Below are 16,973 nucleotides of genomic sequence, written 5' to 3' on the forward strand. Positions count from 1 at the left end.
GCTCGTGACTAGAGCGTGGGTGACTGTTTTCCTTGTTTCGGAGGGGATCCAGCGAAATGTTTTTCTGAGCATGCGAAGAATGTTAAAGCAGGAAAAGGATACGGCGTTGACTTGTTTGTTCATTGAGAGTGAAGAATCCAGGATGACGCCAAGGTTCCGTGCGTGGTCTGTCGGGATGGGTGCATTTCCGAGGGCTTCCGGCCACCAGGAGTCGTCCCATGCAGAGGGGGAATTACCTAAGATGAGGACTTCTGTTTTGTCTGAGTTCAGTTTCAGACGGCTTTGTTTCATCCAATCGGCGACTTCTTTCATTCCTTCGTGTAGGTTAGTTTTGGCGGTGCTGGGGTCCTTGGTGAGAGATAGGATCAGTTGAGTGTCATCCGCGTAAGAGATGATGTTGAGGTTGTGTTGGCGGGCGATGGCCGCAAGGGGGCTCATGTATACGTTGAAGAGGGTGGGACTGAGTGAGGATCCTTGTGGTACGCCGCAGATGACTTTGGTGGCCTCGGATTTGAAAGGTGGGAGGCGGACTCTCTGGGTTCTTCCGGTGAGGAACGAAGTGATCCATTCCAGTGCCTTTCCTTGGATTCCGATGTTTCTGAGGCGTTGTAAAAGGGTGCTGTGGCAGACTGTGTCGAAGGCTGCAGAGAGGTCGAGGAGGATGAGGGCGACTGTGTCTCCATTGTCCAGCAGAGTTCTAATGTCGTCTGTTGCTGCGATGAGGGCGGTCTCAGTGCTGTGTTTGGCTCGGAAGCCAGATTGTGAGGGGTCGAGGGATTTGTTGGCTTCGAGGAAGGCGGCGAGTTGGTTGTTGACGGCTTTCTCGATGACTTTGGCCGGGAATGGAAGAAGCGAGATGGGGCGGTAGTTTTTGAGTTCGGTGGGGTCAGCTGTTGGTTTTTTCAGAAGGGCGGTGAGTTCAGCGTGTTTCCAGTCTTCTGGGAAGGTAGCGGAGTTGAAGGAGCAGTTGATGACGTCTCGGAGGTGCGGAGCTATGACGGAGTCTACTTTGTTGAAGATGTGGTGAGGGCATGGGTCTGTGGGGGATCCAGAGTGGATGGAGTTCATCAGGCGGATGGTGTCCTCAGTGGAGATTGGCTTCCAGGCGTTAAGGGTGTTAACGGGGGGAAGATGGTCAGCTGATGGTAGGGTGGGTTGGCTTCCGGGTTGGTTGTCAAAGCTGTTGTGGATGTCTGCAATTTTGTTGTGGAAGAATAAAGCCAGGGAGTCGCAGAGGGCTTGAGAGGGGGTGATGTCGTTGGAGTTGGCCGAGGGGTTGGAAAATTCCTTGACGATGTTGAAAAGTTCCTTGCTGTTGTGGGCGTTGTTGTCAAGTCGATCTTTGAATGCTGTTTTCTTGGCTTTTCGGATCAGTTGGTGGTGAGTACGGATGGCGTTTTTGAAGGCGTCCTTGTTGCTGGTGGATGGGTCTTTTTTCCAGGCCTTTTCAAGGGAGCGGCATAGTTTCTTGGACTTCTTGAGGTCGTCGTTGAACCATGCGGCCTTCTTGATGCCAAGTTTGTGTTGACGTTTTTTCAGTGGTGCTAAGGTGTCGGCGGTGTTGGATAACCAAAGGGTGAGGTTGGAGGCGGCTTCGTTGGCGTTAGAAGAGAGGGCTGGGGAGGTTTGAAGGAGCGATGTGGAGATCTGTTCTGTGGTGATTTTGTTCCATTTTCTTTGTAGAGTTGGTTGGAGGTGGATGATGGGTTTCGGCTTGTTGTAGGTGAAGTGAACGCAGCTGTGGTCAGTCCAGAGGAGATCCGTAGTGTGGCTGAAGGAGACATGGTTGCTGGAGGTGAAGATGGGGTCGAGAGTGTGACCTGCGATGTGGGTGGGGGAAGTGACCAGTTGTTTAAGTCCGAGGTTGTCGAGGTTGTCTAAGAGGGTGGCGGTGTTGCGGTCGCTGATCTTTTCAAGGTGAAAGTTGAGGTCTCCCAGAAGGATGTAGTCTTTGGAGGGGAGCGCGTGTGGGGTGATAAAGTCCGTGATGTCTTCACTGAATTTTGCGCGTGGTCCTGGTGGTCTGTAAAGGAGGGTGCCTCTGAGTGTGGTCTTGGGGTCGATGTGGATCTGGAAGTGAAGGTGTTCGGAGTTGGCGAGGTTGGCATCAGAGCTGGTTGAGATGCGGATTGTTTTCTTATGGACGATAGCGATTCCACCTCCTGTATGGTCGGTGCGGTCCTTGCGTGTGATCTTATAGTCATCAGGGATGGCGATGGCGATGTCAGGGGCGGAGGAAGCGTTCATCCATGTTTCCGTTAAGAAGGCGACGTCAGGAGAGATGGTGTCTAGTAGGTTCCAGAGGTCGATGGCGTGCCTATGGACCGAGCGGGTGTTGAGAAGGATGCAATCTAGGTGGTTGGGGTCGGGAATCTGTGTTGTGGTCGTAGCGGAGATGTTGTCGGTGCTGCAGAATTTGCAGGAGTAGCAGGAGAAAGGTCCATGGGTGCGTCCAGGAGCGGCTTGGACGCAGGTGGGGGCGCGGCCGGGGTCAAGGGCTAGGAGGGTGGCGGCATCGTAGGTAAAGCGGGGGGGGTGGGCGGCGAGAGGGGCAGGGGGTCTGGCGCTGGGCGCGGTCCAGGCGCGGACGGGCGTAGACGGGCTTACCTTTGGCGCACCTTCGGCGCGGGTTGGGCGCGGTCGCTGCGCGTAAACGCTGCGCGCGGGAACTCCTGTCATATATGGATGGTGGAGGGGGAGGGGCGAGGGCGTCTCAGCTGGGAGGCGGGGCGGGCTATCGATGACCACAACAACAACACCAACAAAATGGAGGAGGAGGGGGGAGCACAGCGGAAACGCGCTAAGAGAAAAAGCGGCGCTTTTAAATTGAAAAGTGCTAAATTAGCAGAGCGGCAGCTAGGCAGCTAGGCACACAGCAGGCAGCAATTATTAGGCACAGATATAAACAAATGAAAGCAGCAACGATACCGAGTGCCACAGCAGGAGGACACTCTCCCTGTACAGACACCATTTCATGATGATCGACAGCCTTTGACCTCTGGTCTGAGACTGGGTATAACATTCAAATGGTACATTTTTGGCAACACTACTTCTTCAAGGAGCCTCACCACACTGCTATTCTCTGTCTGGCTTAAGGCAGGGGAACACATGTGGTTTACAATGGTCAGCACAGCCACTGACAATTTACGTCTCGGGTGCTACAGTCAGAAACTTCACATGACTGTTGCCTATGGACATCCTAATTCGGAGGATCTTAATGCATGCGATTGATGGCATAATGTCTGCAGGCGGTACTCAATGTCTGCTGCCCATCCAATTTCTGCAAAGCTCTTCCCTGGGCAGAAGAACACACTTGGGACCCCACAGTGAGGTTTCTGCAGGCCACAGGGGACACTGTTCCAAAGACTCAGAAATTCTACTCATCAGAGTTCACAGATACCTGTGGCACCTGGAGGTAAAGTGGAGGAAGAGAGCGTGTTAGTCTAGCAGAGAACTTCCTGCAGACTACCAAGCATCTGCTATGTAAAGGCACATCCTAAAAAAGGCATCACCTGCTTTCTTCACAAATCATCTGTAACAATCTGTTTTCAAAATGTGTGCTGCGATCAGTTTTGACCGTCACTGGAAATCCATACCTAGGTATGATTTCTCTCAAAAGCAATTTTGCCACAGTAACTGAATCATTATGACGAGTCGGGAACGCTTCCACCCATCTCGAAAACAGACAGATTATCACAAGATATATCTTAATCTGTTATGTGGAGGCATATCAATGAAATCCATATGTAACCTGGTAAAAGGACCACCCTTCCGTCCTATGTTTCCCAAGCTTACAACTGTTTTTCTGTTTGGATTGATCTGCTGGCAGATCAAGCATCTTTGGCAAAAGGACTCTGCCATTATCCTGAATTTTGGGTTATACCATGTCTGCCTAAATAACCTAATCATTCAATCTCTTCCCAAATGTCCTGGACCATGATACATTCGGGCCATGTCAGCAATCATGCAGTTTTGGCATTACTGGTCTGTCATCTTTGTAAACCCAAATTTCATCTTCTTCTCGCTGTCTACAACCTGCTTTTAACCATGTGTCTTTTTCCTCATCATCTGCCTCATCTTGTAAATCTTTCGCTCCTTGCCATGTCTCAACTACAGATGTTAGCATAAGTGAGTTCAAAACATGTTTATTGTCTTTTTCCCGATTAATGGACATATTGTTTTTCACACAAAATTTAGCGATTTCATCAGCATATGCATTTCCCTTGGTCATATAATCATTTCCCTTTTGGTGTGCTGTACATTTCACTACAGCAATTTTCTCTGGCAGCTGAATGCCATTGATCAGCCTTTTGATCAATTTTGCATTTCTGATGGGAGTTCCCACAGAAGTTATATAACCTCTTTGAGACCAATGCTGGCCATAGTCATGAACTACGCCATACCCATACTGACTATCAGTCGCTATGGTAATTTTCAACCCAGTTGCTCTTTCACATGCACAAATCAAAGCAATCAATTCTGCTATTTGAGCTGAACAAATTCCTTTGAGACAGGAAGCTTCAACCACATCTGCAACTGTACAGACAGAGTATGCTGCACTCAGAATGCCCTCATCCGTCCTCAAGCATGAACCATCAACAAAATAAACAAAATCTGATTCTGTCAGCGGAACATCTTTAATGTCCTGCCTAGGTTTGGTGCAATATTCTAAAACATCCAGACATTCATGATCAATGTCATTTTCATTTCTGATCTCTGTCACAGTACCATCAGGCAATAATGTGGAAGGATATAGGGCCATATGCATGAACACATTTTCCCATAGACACAGAATTGACAAAATCCTTTGATGCATCTGGCCCTTAAATTCACACATCTTGCAATAGACATATTATCTGATCCCAGAATAATTTTTTCATATTTTGTCAATCTGTTACTCGTTAAATGCTGAGTTTTGTTTCTGGTAAGAAGAATCTCAACTGAATGGGGAACATATACTTTTACAGGAAACCCCATAATTATCCCTTCACTTTGTCCCAGACTCACACTTGTTGCAACTACTGCTTTTAAGCAACCTGGTAATGCTTTTGCAACAGGATCAAGAACAGCTGAGAAGTAGGCAATTGGCTTTCTCAGTTTCCCATGTCTTTGAATCAAAACTGATAATGCACATCCTTCCCTTTCACTGCAATACAGTTGAAATGCCTTTTCATAGTCTGGCATTCCCAATGCTGGAGCTTCACACAAACTTCTTTTTAACTGCTCAAAAGCATCTAGCTCAGTTTCTGTTACGGTAATCTGGTCTTTTATGTCTGCTTTTGTCAGTCTCTGTAATGGGTTTGCAATTACTGAAAATCCACTAATCCATTGACGACAATAACCTACCATTCCTAGAAACATTTTGACCTGTCTCTATGTTTTTGGAGGTTGCATTGCTTTGATTATTTTTACTCTTTCAATTGTCACTTGTCCTTTTGCAATCCTGGGACCAAGATATTTTACTTCCTGTTTACAAAACTGTAATTTTGCAGGAGACACTTTATGTCCCTCATCTGCCAAATGACTCAAAAGAGTAATGGTATCTGTCACACAGTTGTCTCGTGTTTTTGCAGCAACAAGGAGATCATCAATGTATTGCACTAAGGTCGATTTTCCAGGCAAATCTAGATTTTCCAAGGATTTCTTTAGCAACTGGTTAAAAATAGATGGACTTTCTGTATACCCTTGAGGGATACAACACCATGCTAGAATAGGCTCTTGGAATCTGAACGCAAAAATGTGTTGGCTTTCTGGATGCAATGGAACAGTAAAGAATGCATTGCATATATAACTATATACCATTCTGCATCATGCGGAATCTGATAAAGAATTACCGCTGGGTTTGGTACGACTGGGCAACATGGGACAACTATTTGATTAACCTTTTTCAGGTCCTGAACAATTCTGAAAGTTCTGTTTGGCTTTTTGATTCCCATAATTGGTGAATTACATGGACTGCTCTCAATTTCTTTTAAAACACCTTGCTTTATGAATTTTTCAATTACAGGTATGACACCTTCAATAACTTCTGCTTTCATTTTATACTGAGGAATGTTTGGATAATTTGCTCCTTGTCTCACTGTTATTTTAACTGGGTCTACAGGTTTCATCAAACCCATTTCGTCTCCAGATAAATCCCAAATTTTTGTATTGACTGTCTCTTTTAATTCTTCAGGTAAATCATTTTTGTCAAAAGCAGGAATTAATTTACTTTCTTCTGCTTCAACCATTAACATTGTTAATTTATAAAGGCCATCCTCTTCTTCTGGAGTTTGAAGCTCAATACCATCAGGTGAGCAATATATTTTGCAATTTATCTTACAAAGGATGTCCCTCCCTAACAAGTTTACAGGACTGCTATCACAGACTACAAATCTATGTTTGTCTTTAAATTAACCAATTTCAACTTTAACTGGTTCTGTTAAATCTGTTTTAATCTGTTGATTAGCTACGCCAACTACTTGGATGGTGTCACCAGAGAGAGGTAGGTTTTCTATTTCCACTGATCTAACAGTAGAACGGGTAGCACCTGTGTCCACTAGAAAAGTGATTTCTACATCATTCACTTTACCATTAACAAATGGACCAGCCTGATCTACCTCAAGAGTGGCTCCAAGCACACACTCTTCCTCCTCTCCCAGGCACCGTCATAAGTAATCCTCAAATTCGCTTCCATCATTTTCTTTCAACCAATATTGTTGAGAAACATTAGACACATTCACTCTTGGCGATCTGTTTACCTGTTCACCTCCGCAGAATCCTGTTTCTGTATTGTATCTCTGCACATTAACACAATTTGGAAGTGGCGGTTGTGGAATCTGACTCTGCTGATTCAATACCTGTCGCTGTAGCTGTTGCTGCTGATTTATTTCATTTAACTGTCGCTGTAGCTGTTGCTGCTGATTTATCTCATTCTGCATCTGTGGATTTAATGATGTATTTTTTAAATTTCTGGGCGGATTCTTACATTCACGCTTCCAGTGTCCAATTTCACCGCAATGAAAACATGGGAGTTTCTGCTTTAATTTTTCAATATTACCCATTAATTTTGGCTTATTAAAATTACCCTTAAATTTTCCTTGATTCTGGTGAAAATTTTTGTTTTCTAAAGTAGCAATTTGTTGTTCAGCCACTTTTACCTGTGCCCACATAGCTTTTTCTTTCAGCTACTTTTGTTTAGCATCTATCTCATCACTGCAGTATTTTGCTTTTCTCAGGATATCATTAACTGTGAGTGATTGCCAACCAACTATTCCTGATCTGATCATCTCACCAATTTCAGGTCTCAAGCCATAAACAAATCTGTATATAAAATGGCTCATATCCTTCTCACTCAGCTTCTCATAACCACTGTATTGTTTAAATACCAGCAGTAGTCTTTCATAGAATGAATGTACTGATTCTTTTGGTTCCTGATTTGTTCTGTCCATTTTAACCCAATCTACTTCTTTTGGGGAAATCTTGTTTTTCAACCACACAATCACTTTATCATACAGATTTATAACATCAGGTGAAGGTGCACCTGTTACTTTATCTCGGGCAGGTTCTTCTTTGGGCCAATCTATAGAAATTTTACATTCTGTCCAAAGATCTGAAGGAACAACAATGTCAAAGAATCCATCAAGATCAATCCACAGAACTTTTGAGACCTTAACAAGTCTCTCTACCTGACGATACCATTCTACAGGTTTTTCTCTCAGTCTGGGAAAATCATTTGTAAACAGCAAAATGTCCTGCCTTTTCCAAGGTACATGAACATACCCTCCGCCAGCTATTTCTCTCATAGGAGATTCAGTTGCTATTTCCCCTCTTTCTCTTTTGTCTTCCTCTCTTTTCTTTGTCCATTTCACTCTCCATTTGCTTAATTCACCTAATCTTTTTAGAAACACTATTAATTCTTTTATATGAATTATCGTTCCTGTGGTGTTCATGTTTTCAATATCTTTTTCAGAGAAATCCACTCTGTAATGTTTCTGCAAATTTTTCTGTCTACTCAAATCTATTTCTAATTCAGCAGCCATTTCTTCTTACTGATCATATTTGGTTTTCGTTTTACATTGTATGCTTTTACAAATGAACAACAATTCATCATCCTGATATAGCTTCAAATTGTCAGGTCCATTTGTGCCAAAAATCAATTCCTCCAAATCCGCTTTAAATTTTGCAACATCAAGTAATTTAAATTCTAGGGGTTGTGGGGTCTGTGTTAAATCTATTTTATTTATGCTCTTTTCTGGAGTTCCAGAATCAGATCCTGCAACAGATGGAGATTGACCATTTGAAAAACTTTGATTAAAAGTTAAGTCTGGCATCTTTTTCTCTCGTTGAATTTCTGTTAAATCTGAATAAAATGTTTCTGTCACTTTCTGAATTTCTGCATTTAAAGGGACAGTCAGAGCTGAATGTCTGATTTCTTTTTGATCAAAAACTGGAACAACAGGTCCAATTGTTACTGGTACCGTTACTGCTTCCATGCCTTTAGTTAACTGCTGTATTAATTCTTCCTTTGATCTTAAATATTCTGAAATATCTGGTATATCCTCTGATCTTTCTGTTCTTTTTACATTTCTTGGGATTTCATTTCTCTGAACTGGAGTTTCAGCATAATTTCTACTTTCTCCAGATGTACTAGAATTAGTTCTTGTTTCTACTCTCTCAGGAAATTTTGCATTATTCTGATTTAATCTAAGTGGAGATTCATCATTAATTTCTCTAGGAGGACCACTTGGAGAAGTTCCTTGAGGAATTCTCGGGGTAGACCATGAACAAACTGGTCGATAAGGTGGCGGTTTTGATAGTTTCGATTTTGTAATGTAAATCTCTTCTAAAACTGAATCTTCTTATTCACTATCTTCAGCAATATTATTTTTCTTTGCAGAACTCTTTTGACCTGTTTCCTCACTAAATCTTGCTGGATACAAACCATTGCACATTTCTGCTCGTCTCCAACGACGCATTCTATCTTCATGGGTTTCTCGATTAATGTCTAATCTAGTGCCTCTTATTACACCTCTGTTTTCACGTTCCAATTCAAACATCTCATCTTCCCATTCAGCTAAAGCCTCAAATTGTGTAGGTCTAGGTTTTGGCACAAGAGTCATAATTTTTTCTCTCACGTTTTTCAACACCTTAATGTTAGATGACCCATCTTCCGGCCATGCCAGTACACCATCTTTTACGGTATATTCCATCCAATTCTCCATCCAAAGGCAAGTATGATAACCATATTCACCTTCCATATAGGCTGCAGGTGTTCTGTACTTATGAAGTAATCTTCCACCTCGCGTTTCAATTTTCTTGTCACTTTTGAAAATATTTTTCAATTTCTGAAACCATGAAGGCTTCTTTTCCTCTTTCATGTAATAGTAATCCATGTTTTTAAACAATTCCGCTTACTACAAAAAGATTGTAAATATTTCCTTGTTGTTCCGCTACTCTAGCCAATCTGTTCGCGAAACTCACCAACATGCCAATCAGGTTAAGTCACGTCACTACTCTGTTCAACCAATAGGATTACTAAATTTCAGAATGAGCCAATCAGGTACAAGCCTGCCTAGTCACATGAACCAATCAGTGCGCGAATACTGTGATGTATGCTAGCCAATCACAGCGCGAATATGCTGCCGCTGCAGCTTCGCTGTCCTCGCTCCTCTCTGACACTGACACCTCCTTTACAAAATATTTTCACAGCGCCATTTTTTACAAAACTCTCAATGAAATTCGGTTAGTAACTTCACAAAAACAAACCATTTGAGATAGCTTTTTCAATCATTCAAGTATTCTTTCACGTGAAATAGACGCTATTTTCACAGAATATTTAAATTTGTTGATAAAAACAAGTAGCCTTGTTCTACCCTTCTAGCACACACAATCATACGGAAAGAATCCCTAACCATTCATACATGAAATTTTCGGTAGGACTTTAACCCGCCAATAAAAATCCTCACTTGCCAGTAAGAATAGACAACGCTTCCTTACCCTTCACTCAAGCTTGGATAAATTCTACTACTCTTTTCACAGTAAGTTTTAAAACAGGACAGATGTCCCTATACTCAAAAGCTACAATTTCATAGACAATCATCACTATACATTTTACCTAACACACCTAAAATCCCTAAACTTGTGCTGTACATCCACAACACTAGTGATATATGACAAAACCACTAATTTGAAATAGAACAAATGCACTGTGTAACTTCACCTGTTACACTACTTCTGCCGGCAAACCAGGAATTTTCACACTGCTGGAAAAAACCTTTCAACTACATATAACAACTGAACAAACTTAACAAGTTTTAGACATGTATCCTATGTAATTATCATGTAACATGTCAGTTACCATAGTAACCGTAACTCTGCTACCAAGTAATTGATCCAGCGCTCCTAATGAAAAACTGTCTCACAAATGCTACTCATCTCCACAGTACTCACCATTAATCATGAATCACTACTAAGGCCCGTAAACTATAGAGACAATTTTGAGCGACTGAATCACGTGACTTAATTAAAACACTCTATTCATAAACTTTTTACAAAATTATATACAACTGCAGTTTATTATTTCTTACCATGTTTTTTTGAACACATGACATTTAATTAAGTCACTAAGGCGAATGGATCTAATAATGATAACTAGACCATGAATAAACAAGACCAGCTTGTCATTTCAAAAATCTAATTTTATTAGCTTTATTTATTCAAAGAAAGAGCATTTTTATTCAAAAATCATTATTTTATTAGCAATTTGAAAGCATCATTCAAGGAAAGACTTATTAGACTGACATTTTAATAGGCAAATCAATTAGCACGAACTAAAGCAAAATATAAGTTTCCATTCCCTAAATTCTATCACCCTGTCTAAAAACTATATTCAGCTAAAGAAAATTCATTAAAGACTGCTGTCATTACGTGCGCCAAAAGTCCAACAGCACGTCACGCTCTTCAGGAATCTGAAAGCGAGGAGAGATTCCCTCCTCCCCGTGGGCCAGGTTTTATACCTTTCTAACTAGCTAAAGTAGCTAAATTCTGCGTACTTTTCCAAAAAACCAAACTTGCTATTGGCTAAGCCTTGTCAGTCCATTAGGTCATTCTTACATTTATCCAAGTCCGGGCTTCACATTAGCCCTATTGTCTCTTTCTTCAATGACATTTGGCTTCCTCAGAAATTATACTTTCTCGTTCGAGTACTGTCTTTTCACTTCCTAACCTTGGCAGACATTCGCAGATCCTGTCCTTGGGCCTTTACTCCGGGAGCACATTTTATTCAAGCAAAGTCTTTTATTCAGCAAATATTTCCATTACACAATACAAGGCTCCACTCTGGACAAGATTTCTTTCACGTCTGCTTCTCTGTCAGCCATACTTTTCTCGAGCCACTTTTTAGGCCTCACTTTAGAATCTATTATTAAACGAACACAAGACATCAATTAATTAAAGAATTGAGACCCATTCTGTTACCCGCCCCCCTTCTAATTATTAACCGGGTTAATAATGTTACCTAGCCAAAGCACATATAGCAGCATTTATATTAACCTTCTTCTTTTAGGCCATAAGGATCCTCCACGAGCTTTTGCCACAGAAACTACATAAGATTACATAAGCACACAAAATAGTACATGCCATTAATTAAACAGCCGCATTTAATACTGACAAAGACAATAGACAAGGTTAGTTTATTATTTTTCCACACACTTGCGATTGCAACAAAGAGCATAAAAGTTAGTCCCACATGTTTTTCTGTGTAAATGCATTTTTAAAACTAATGTTGATTAATAAATTCAACGCACACTTTTTAATACGATTATTCTTGTTATGGAAGTTTAACTTCGCGAGTATGAACAAAAATTAATTCTATAACTTTCTCCATCACTACCATTCACATCATGCTATCATGCACTCTTGTCATGGAGAGGCATTCAGGAGTCACAGATGAAGTGGCCGATACTGTGCTTGTGCAAGGAAAATGTAATGTTCCTGTAGAGCTTTATCAATGCTTGTGTCTGTGACTTTTGGAGGAGTCCATAGAGGCTGTGAGCTTCCCTGGTTGATATATATGGTAGTTTGCACTGGAACCTTTTTACTCTCTCAAAGACGAGCTGAAGATTTAGGATAGCCACTCCAGGCATATATGGGGGAATGTGAGGGCCAAACACACCCCTTCTCAGCCGGAGCTTCTGCCTCCTTTAGCTCCTGGAGGTACACAACTCTGGGATTATGAGAGCTAGCCAAAAAAGGCTACCTGTAGGCTTGCAGAATTACCACCATACAGTATGTCTTCAAATACCTATAGCTTCCAGCAAGAGCTGCCAGTGCATATGTTGTTGAATTATCTGAAGGCCTACATTTTGACTGAAATAACAACGAGGGGAGGTAGAGTAAAAAGATAGGATTCCTACTCCACAGGCACTGATAATTAAACAAGAAGAATCCTACTTCCAGTGTACACCACCAGGGTGGGGGACACTCAGTGTTGTGTAAAATACCCCTCACACACCAACAGGCCCCTTGGTGTCATGCTTCATCATCGGGGTCTTCGCACCCCGCTAGAGGGATGCGGCACGCTGCGACCTGCGACTACGCGGGAGCGTTGACAAGATTGACTATGTGTGGTGTGTGTTAAGTGCAAGTGAGGGGATATATGTGAGTGAAGGGTGTGGTGAAAAAATAAAAAGTACCTGGCTAGTGGGTGGTGTGAAAAAACTTTATTCAGGACCCCTAGCTGGTGCTATTAAAAAGATGTGCAAAAAGGCGAGGTCAGTTGTCTTAATTAGGGACAAAACCTCTGGTGTGCGTCGACATGTTTCGGAACTGGTGTTCCTTCTTCAGGACGGGGCACAACTTCCCAACCCTACTCATGTATTTCTATATAAAAAAGTGTTATCTTTAAAACTTTTTACTCAAAAGTGATAACGATCTCACGGAGGCTAACAATGTGCCTACAGCGGTATTTATCGGTTCATGCAATTGCATGCCTCGTAGTCATTGTTGTGTATTGCATCATGAGCATATCCAGAACATCAAGGTAGGTAGGTGGATCCACAATGAAATCCGCCTGAATTGGCCTCCTTCTACCACCCTGTGCTGCTCCAGCAGCACAGGGTGGTAGAAGGAGGCCAATTCAGGCGGATTTCATTGTGGATCCACCTACCTACCTTGATGTTCTGGATATGCTCATGATGCAATACACAACAATGACTACGAGGCATGCAATTGCATGAACCGATAAATACCGCTGTAGGCACATTGTTAGCCTCCGTGAGATCGTTATCACTTTTGAGTAAAAAGTTTTAAAGATAACACTTTTTTATATAGAAATACATGAGTAGGGTTGGGAAGTTGTGCCCCGTCCTGAAGAAGGAACACCAGTTCCGAAACATGTCGACGCACACCAGAGGTTTTGTCCCTAATTAAGACAACTGACCTCGCCTTTTTGCACATCTTTTTAATAGCACCAGCTAGGGGTCCTGAATAAAGTTTTTTCACACCACCCACTAGCCAGGTACTTTTTATTTTTTCACCACACCCTTCACTCACATATATCCCCTCACTTGCACTTAACACACACCACACATAGTCAATCTTGTCAACGCTCCCGCGTAGTCGCAGGTCGCAGCGTGCCGCATCCCTCTAGCGGGGTGCGAAGACCCCGATTATGAAGCATGACACCAAGGGGCCTGTTGGTGTGTGAGGGGTATTTTACACAACACTGAGTGTCCCCCACCCTGGTGGTGTACACTGGGCCTACATTTTGAGACATTACTAGACCAAGGAACAAATGTTCACTTGTTGAAGTTGTCGTTGTTAAAATGTAATCCACCCACATACTTCATTAGCGGCTGAACATTGTATAAAACTGTTAAAGAAAATGAATATATGGTAGGGATCACAATCAGTGGTGGTCCTCTTGAAAGAGAGATGCCTTTTGGGATCACTTGAGTCTAATCTCCCAAGTGAACCTCCAGCGGATGGTGAACCATGGACATGCCTTAGAGCATGGGGCCTTCCTGATGGTTACCAGCATGCCATGCGGGCTAACTCACTAAAAGCAGGTAAAGGCTGTGCTTGCAGGCTCTAGCTTCTTTTATTGCATTAGCCCGCAAAGCATCCTGAGGCACAGATCAACTTGCGACTACATTTAGCGCGCTCATCTAACTGATATTTTCCTAGAAGGATGGTGTCCCTTGGCCTCTGAGAGGACATCGTTCAGAGTCGGATTATCGCCACTGTAGTCCTGGGTGCTGTCGTCCCTTTGCTTAGGGAAGGGTCAAAGGAAAATCCAGCATCCAAGACCCATGGACTGTGAGGTCACCACAGCCACTTCACTGCTGCTGCCCGCTTTGCAGATTCTCGCCTCATTGGGCCTGCACGGGTCACCCATCACGCCCTTTGATGCCATTGGCTTTGCCAGGGGAGGGAGCACCTGTACCTGCTCGGTGGGCAGTGCAAGGAGCACACCACTATGAGCAGCACTGCCCTGTCAGTCACAGAGAAATATAGTCGCAGCCGGCATATCACAAACATCACCATGGACATGAAAAGGTATGGTGCACCTGCGATTCCGGAAGAAGATAAACCATTATTCCACTAAGCCGAAACCCATCAACCTCCTGAGCAGCGGGTCAGCCAGATCGCAGGAGAAGCGATACCACAAGCACACTTCCCCTAGTTTCCCTCAAGAGGGCTAAAGGTCTGGTTGCTCATTTTTTATTAAACTCTTTTAATGGAATATCAGATGCTGTCCCCAGTTTACACTATAAAATAGACTTTAAAGGTATAATGCCCTCTGAATTTTATACACAGTATTGTAAAAGTAAAGTACCTTTCCTTTTTTGTAAGCAAAAGCACTGGCTGGACATTGGTTTATTGATTGTTGTTAGAGGGTCTGTTGAGTTCTGAGTTTCCAACCCCACACCAGCTCACAGAGTAAGCTTTGGACTACTTGACTTCACTGTCCGGCGGGTTAAGTGCTAAGGGATATACTTGGTGCACAGTTTTTTCATGCAGTGGTCAATTTATGCCCCAGGCACCAGTGGAAACCATCTTTGACTGGCACAATCTAAGCCCAGTGGCTCCTGCCTGCCCTTAAAATCTTGAAAAAATCCCCACTCACAGGTATCTATTCCCGCCGTAGCATAAACCTATAAGAGACAGTTCTTTATCAGCCATGATTCACTGCTGCCTATTTTCTTCACAGTTCCATTTCTTGATATACTGCTGCACAACAAAGATCGAAGCACTGAGGGGTCTCACTATACAAACACGACATTCCTTACAATATAAAGTAGGAAACATGAGAGAGACTCTGCCCACAAACAGAACTGTTCCTACCAGGCCAGACTTTTAGAAAAAATAAAATAAAACAGTCTTCTATCTTTGGATGGATAAATCTTACAGAGGTGGCGATACCAAAATGAGAAAGGAGGATCTGTCTGAACTGTTGTGGACTGAGATGAGTGTAGTCAAGTCGTATCTGTGTAGTATTTTTTCACAGATGAATTATTTTCGGTGAATTCAGCTTGAATCAGGTTGGTCTGCTTGCTTTCCTTTTTGTTACATGTCATGTGAATGATAAGGGGTTGCCTGAGATATCGGTGAATTGCAGCCATTTTAATTGGATTTGAACTGGTGAAAGTAAATTTCTGACTGCTGTGTCAGGTTAAACATGTTAATTTTATGTTGGAATCGAATTTCTTCCAATCAAACATAAGTCAATTACTCTGCTATATTAAGTGAGGTGCCCTGTTTGGAGTAAGGATCTTCAGAGTTAAAATGTACTGTCTTTTTAGGTCTCGCCTAGCAATGCAGCGCAAAGCGCTGCTTGCTATCGGCGAGATCTATTGTTGCCGACTTGAAGTCGGAAGTGGGATAGGACCTGTGCACGTGCGTACCGCAAGACATGAGCTGTTTGCACGTACGGCGTTAATACAACTCCTGCTAGCACCATACGCGTGCACATCTCCTGTCTGTGCGTGCTGCACTTACGTGAACACGTGTGGCCAGCGTGTAATTAAATCTACAATCCCCAGCTCTCCTTGCACCCCCTCCAGTGTCAGCCAGCCATGCGCCATCTGACAACCCCCACCATATTCCTCCACGACTACACACTTCGTTTCCTTCCCCCAGGACTAAGGCATCGCTTCAGAACATTTCAGCCTCTGACGCCCTCTCCATACAGCTACTTTCTCCCCGCATTCCTTACTGTCGTTCCACCATGCTTCAGCGCGATGCCCTGCAGCATGTCCCCAGAGCTCACAGGGTGCTCTGTGTACCTCTCAGCCCAGGCGGCCGCCATCACGCTGGTCGTGCTGCCGTAGGAGCGTGCCGGCTCAAGGACAGTTCAGTCTCCGATTCAGACTCGGAGCCTCAGCCCAGATAAACGGTGTATCTTCTCCTGTAATCCTCATCTTGCGCTGGGACAACCGATGTGCACGCTCACGGTGTCTAGTGCGCTCCCAACACACTTTCAGTTTCGCTGCGGAGACAATTCCCCCGCTGCACTCCTGACGGCTCCGTGGGCTGAATATTTTACAGTCCCAGGAGGGAAGGGCTGCGAAAGGAGGCACCAGCGGATCCATACGTAGATGTACATTAGCGAAGCAGTGTTAAGGTTTGATCCCTGTGTTTTCGTTCGTTAACTTTACTCTAAGCGCCCTTTCTGTTGCTGTCCTGTTGCCACCCCCCCTCCCATGTCCGCGTTTTTTTCTATTGAGCGCCTGCAGTATTAGGGTTTGATCCTTCCGTTTAAAAAAAAAATTCTTTATAACTTTAATGTAAGCGCCGCACCGCTTCAGGGACAACGCGCTTGGTTTCATTCAGAGCACCAGAGAGGTTAGAGCTGTGTTTTGCTGCTGTTTGCCAGTGGCATTAAAGGCCAGCCTGCCCTGCGCCGCCGGGTCCATCTGAACTTCACAGTGAAATAACTGAAGCCCCTCCCCCTTTACACAGTGCCTCTCAGTAAGGAAGTTTTATCCGTA

General features: G+C 43.3%; 1 pseudogene; it reads right to left on the minus strand.

Moving 5' to 3' along the window:
* Positions 1-3,376: 3,376 nt before the first annotated feature.
* On the minus strand, positions 3,377-16,291 carry LOC147748591 (uncharacterized; annotated as a pseudogene).
* Between the last annotated feature and the right edge of the window lie 682 nt (positions 16,292-16,973).

Source organism: Lissotriton vulgaris, chromosome 1_1 (assembly GCF_964263255.1).
Source record: "Lissotriton vulgaris chromosome 1_1, aLisVul1.2, whole genome shotgun sequence".
Lineage (NCBI taxonomy): Eukaryota > Metazoa > Chordata > Amphibia > Caudata > Salamandridae > Lissotriton > Lissotriton vulgaris.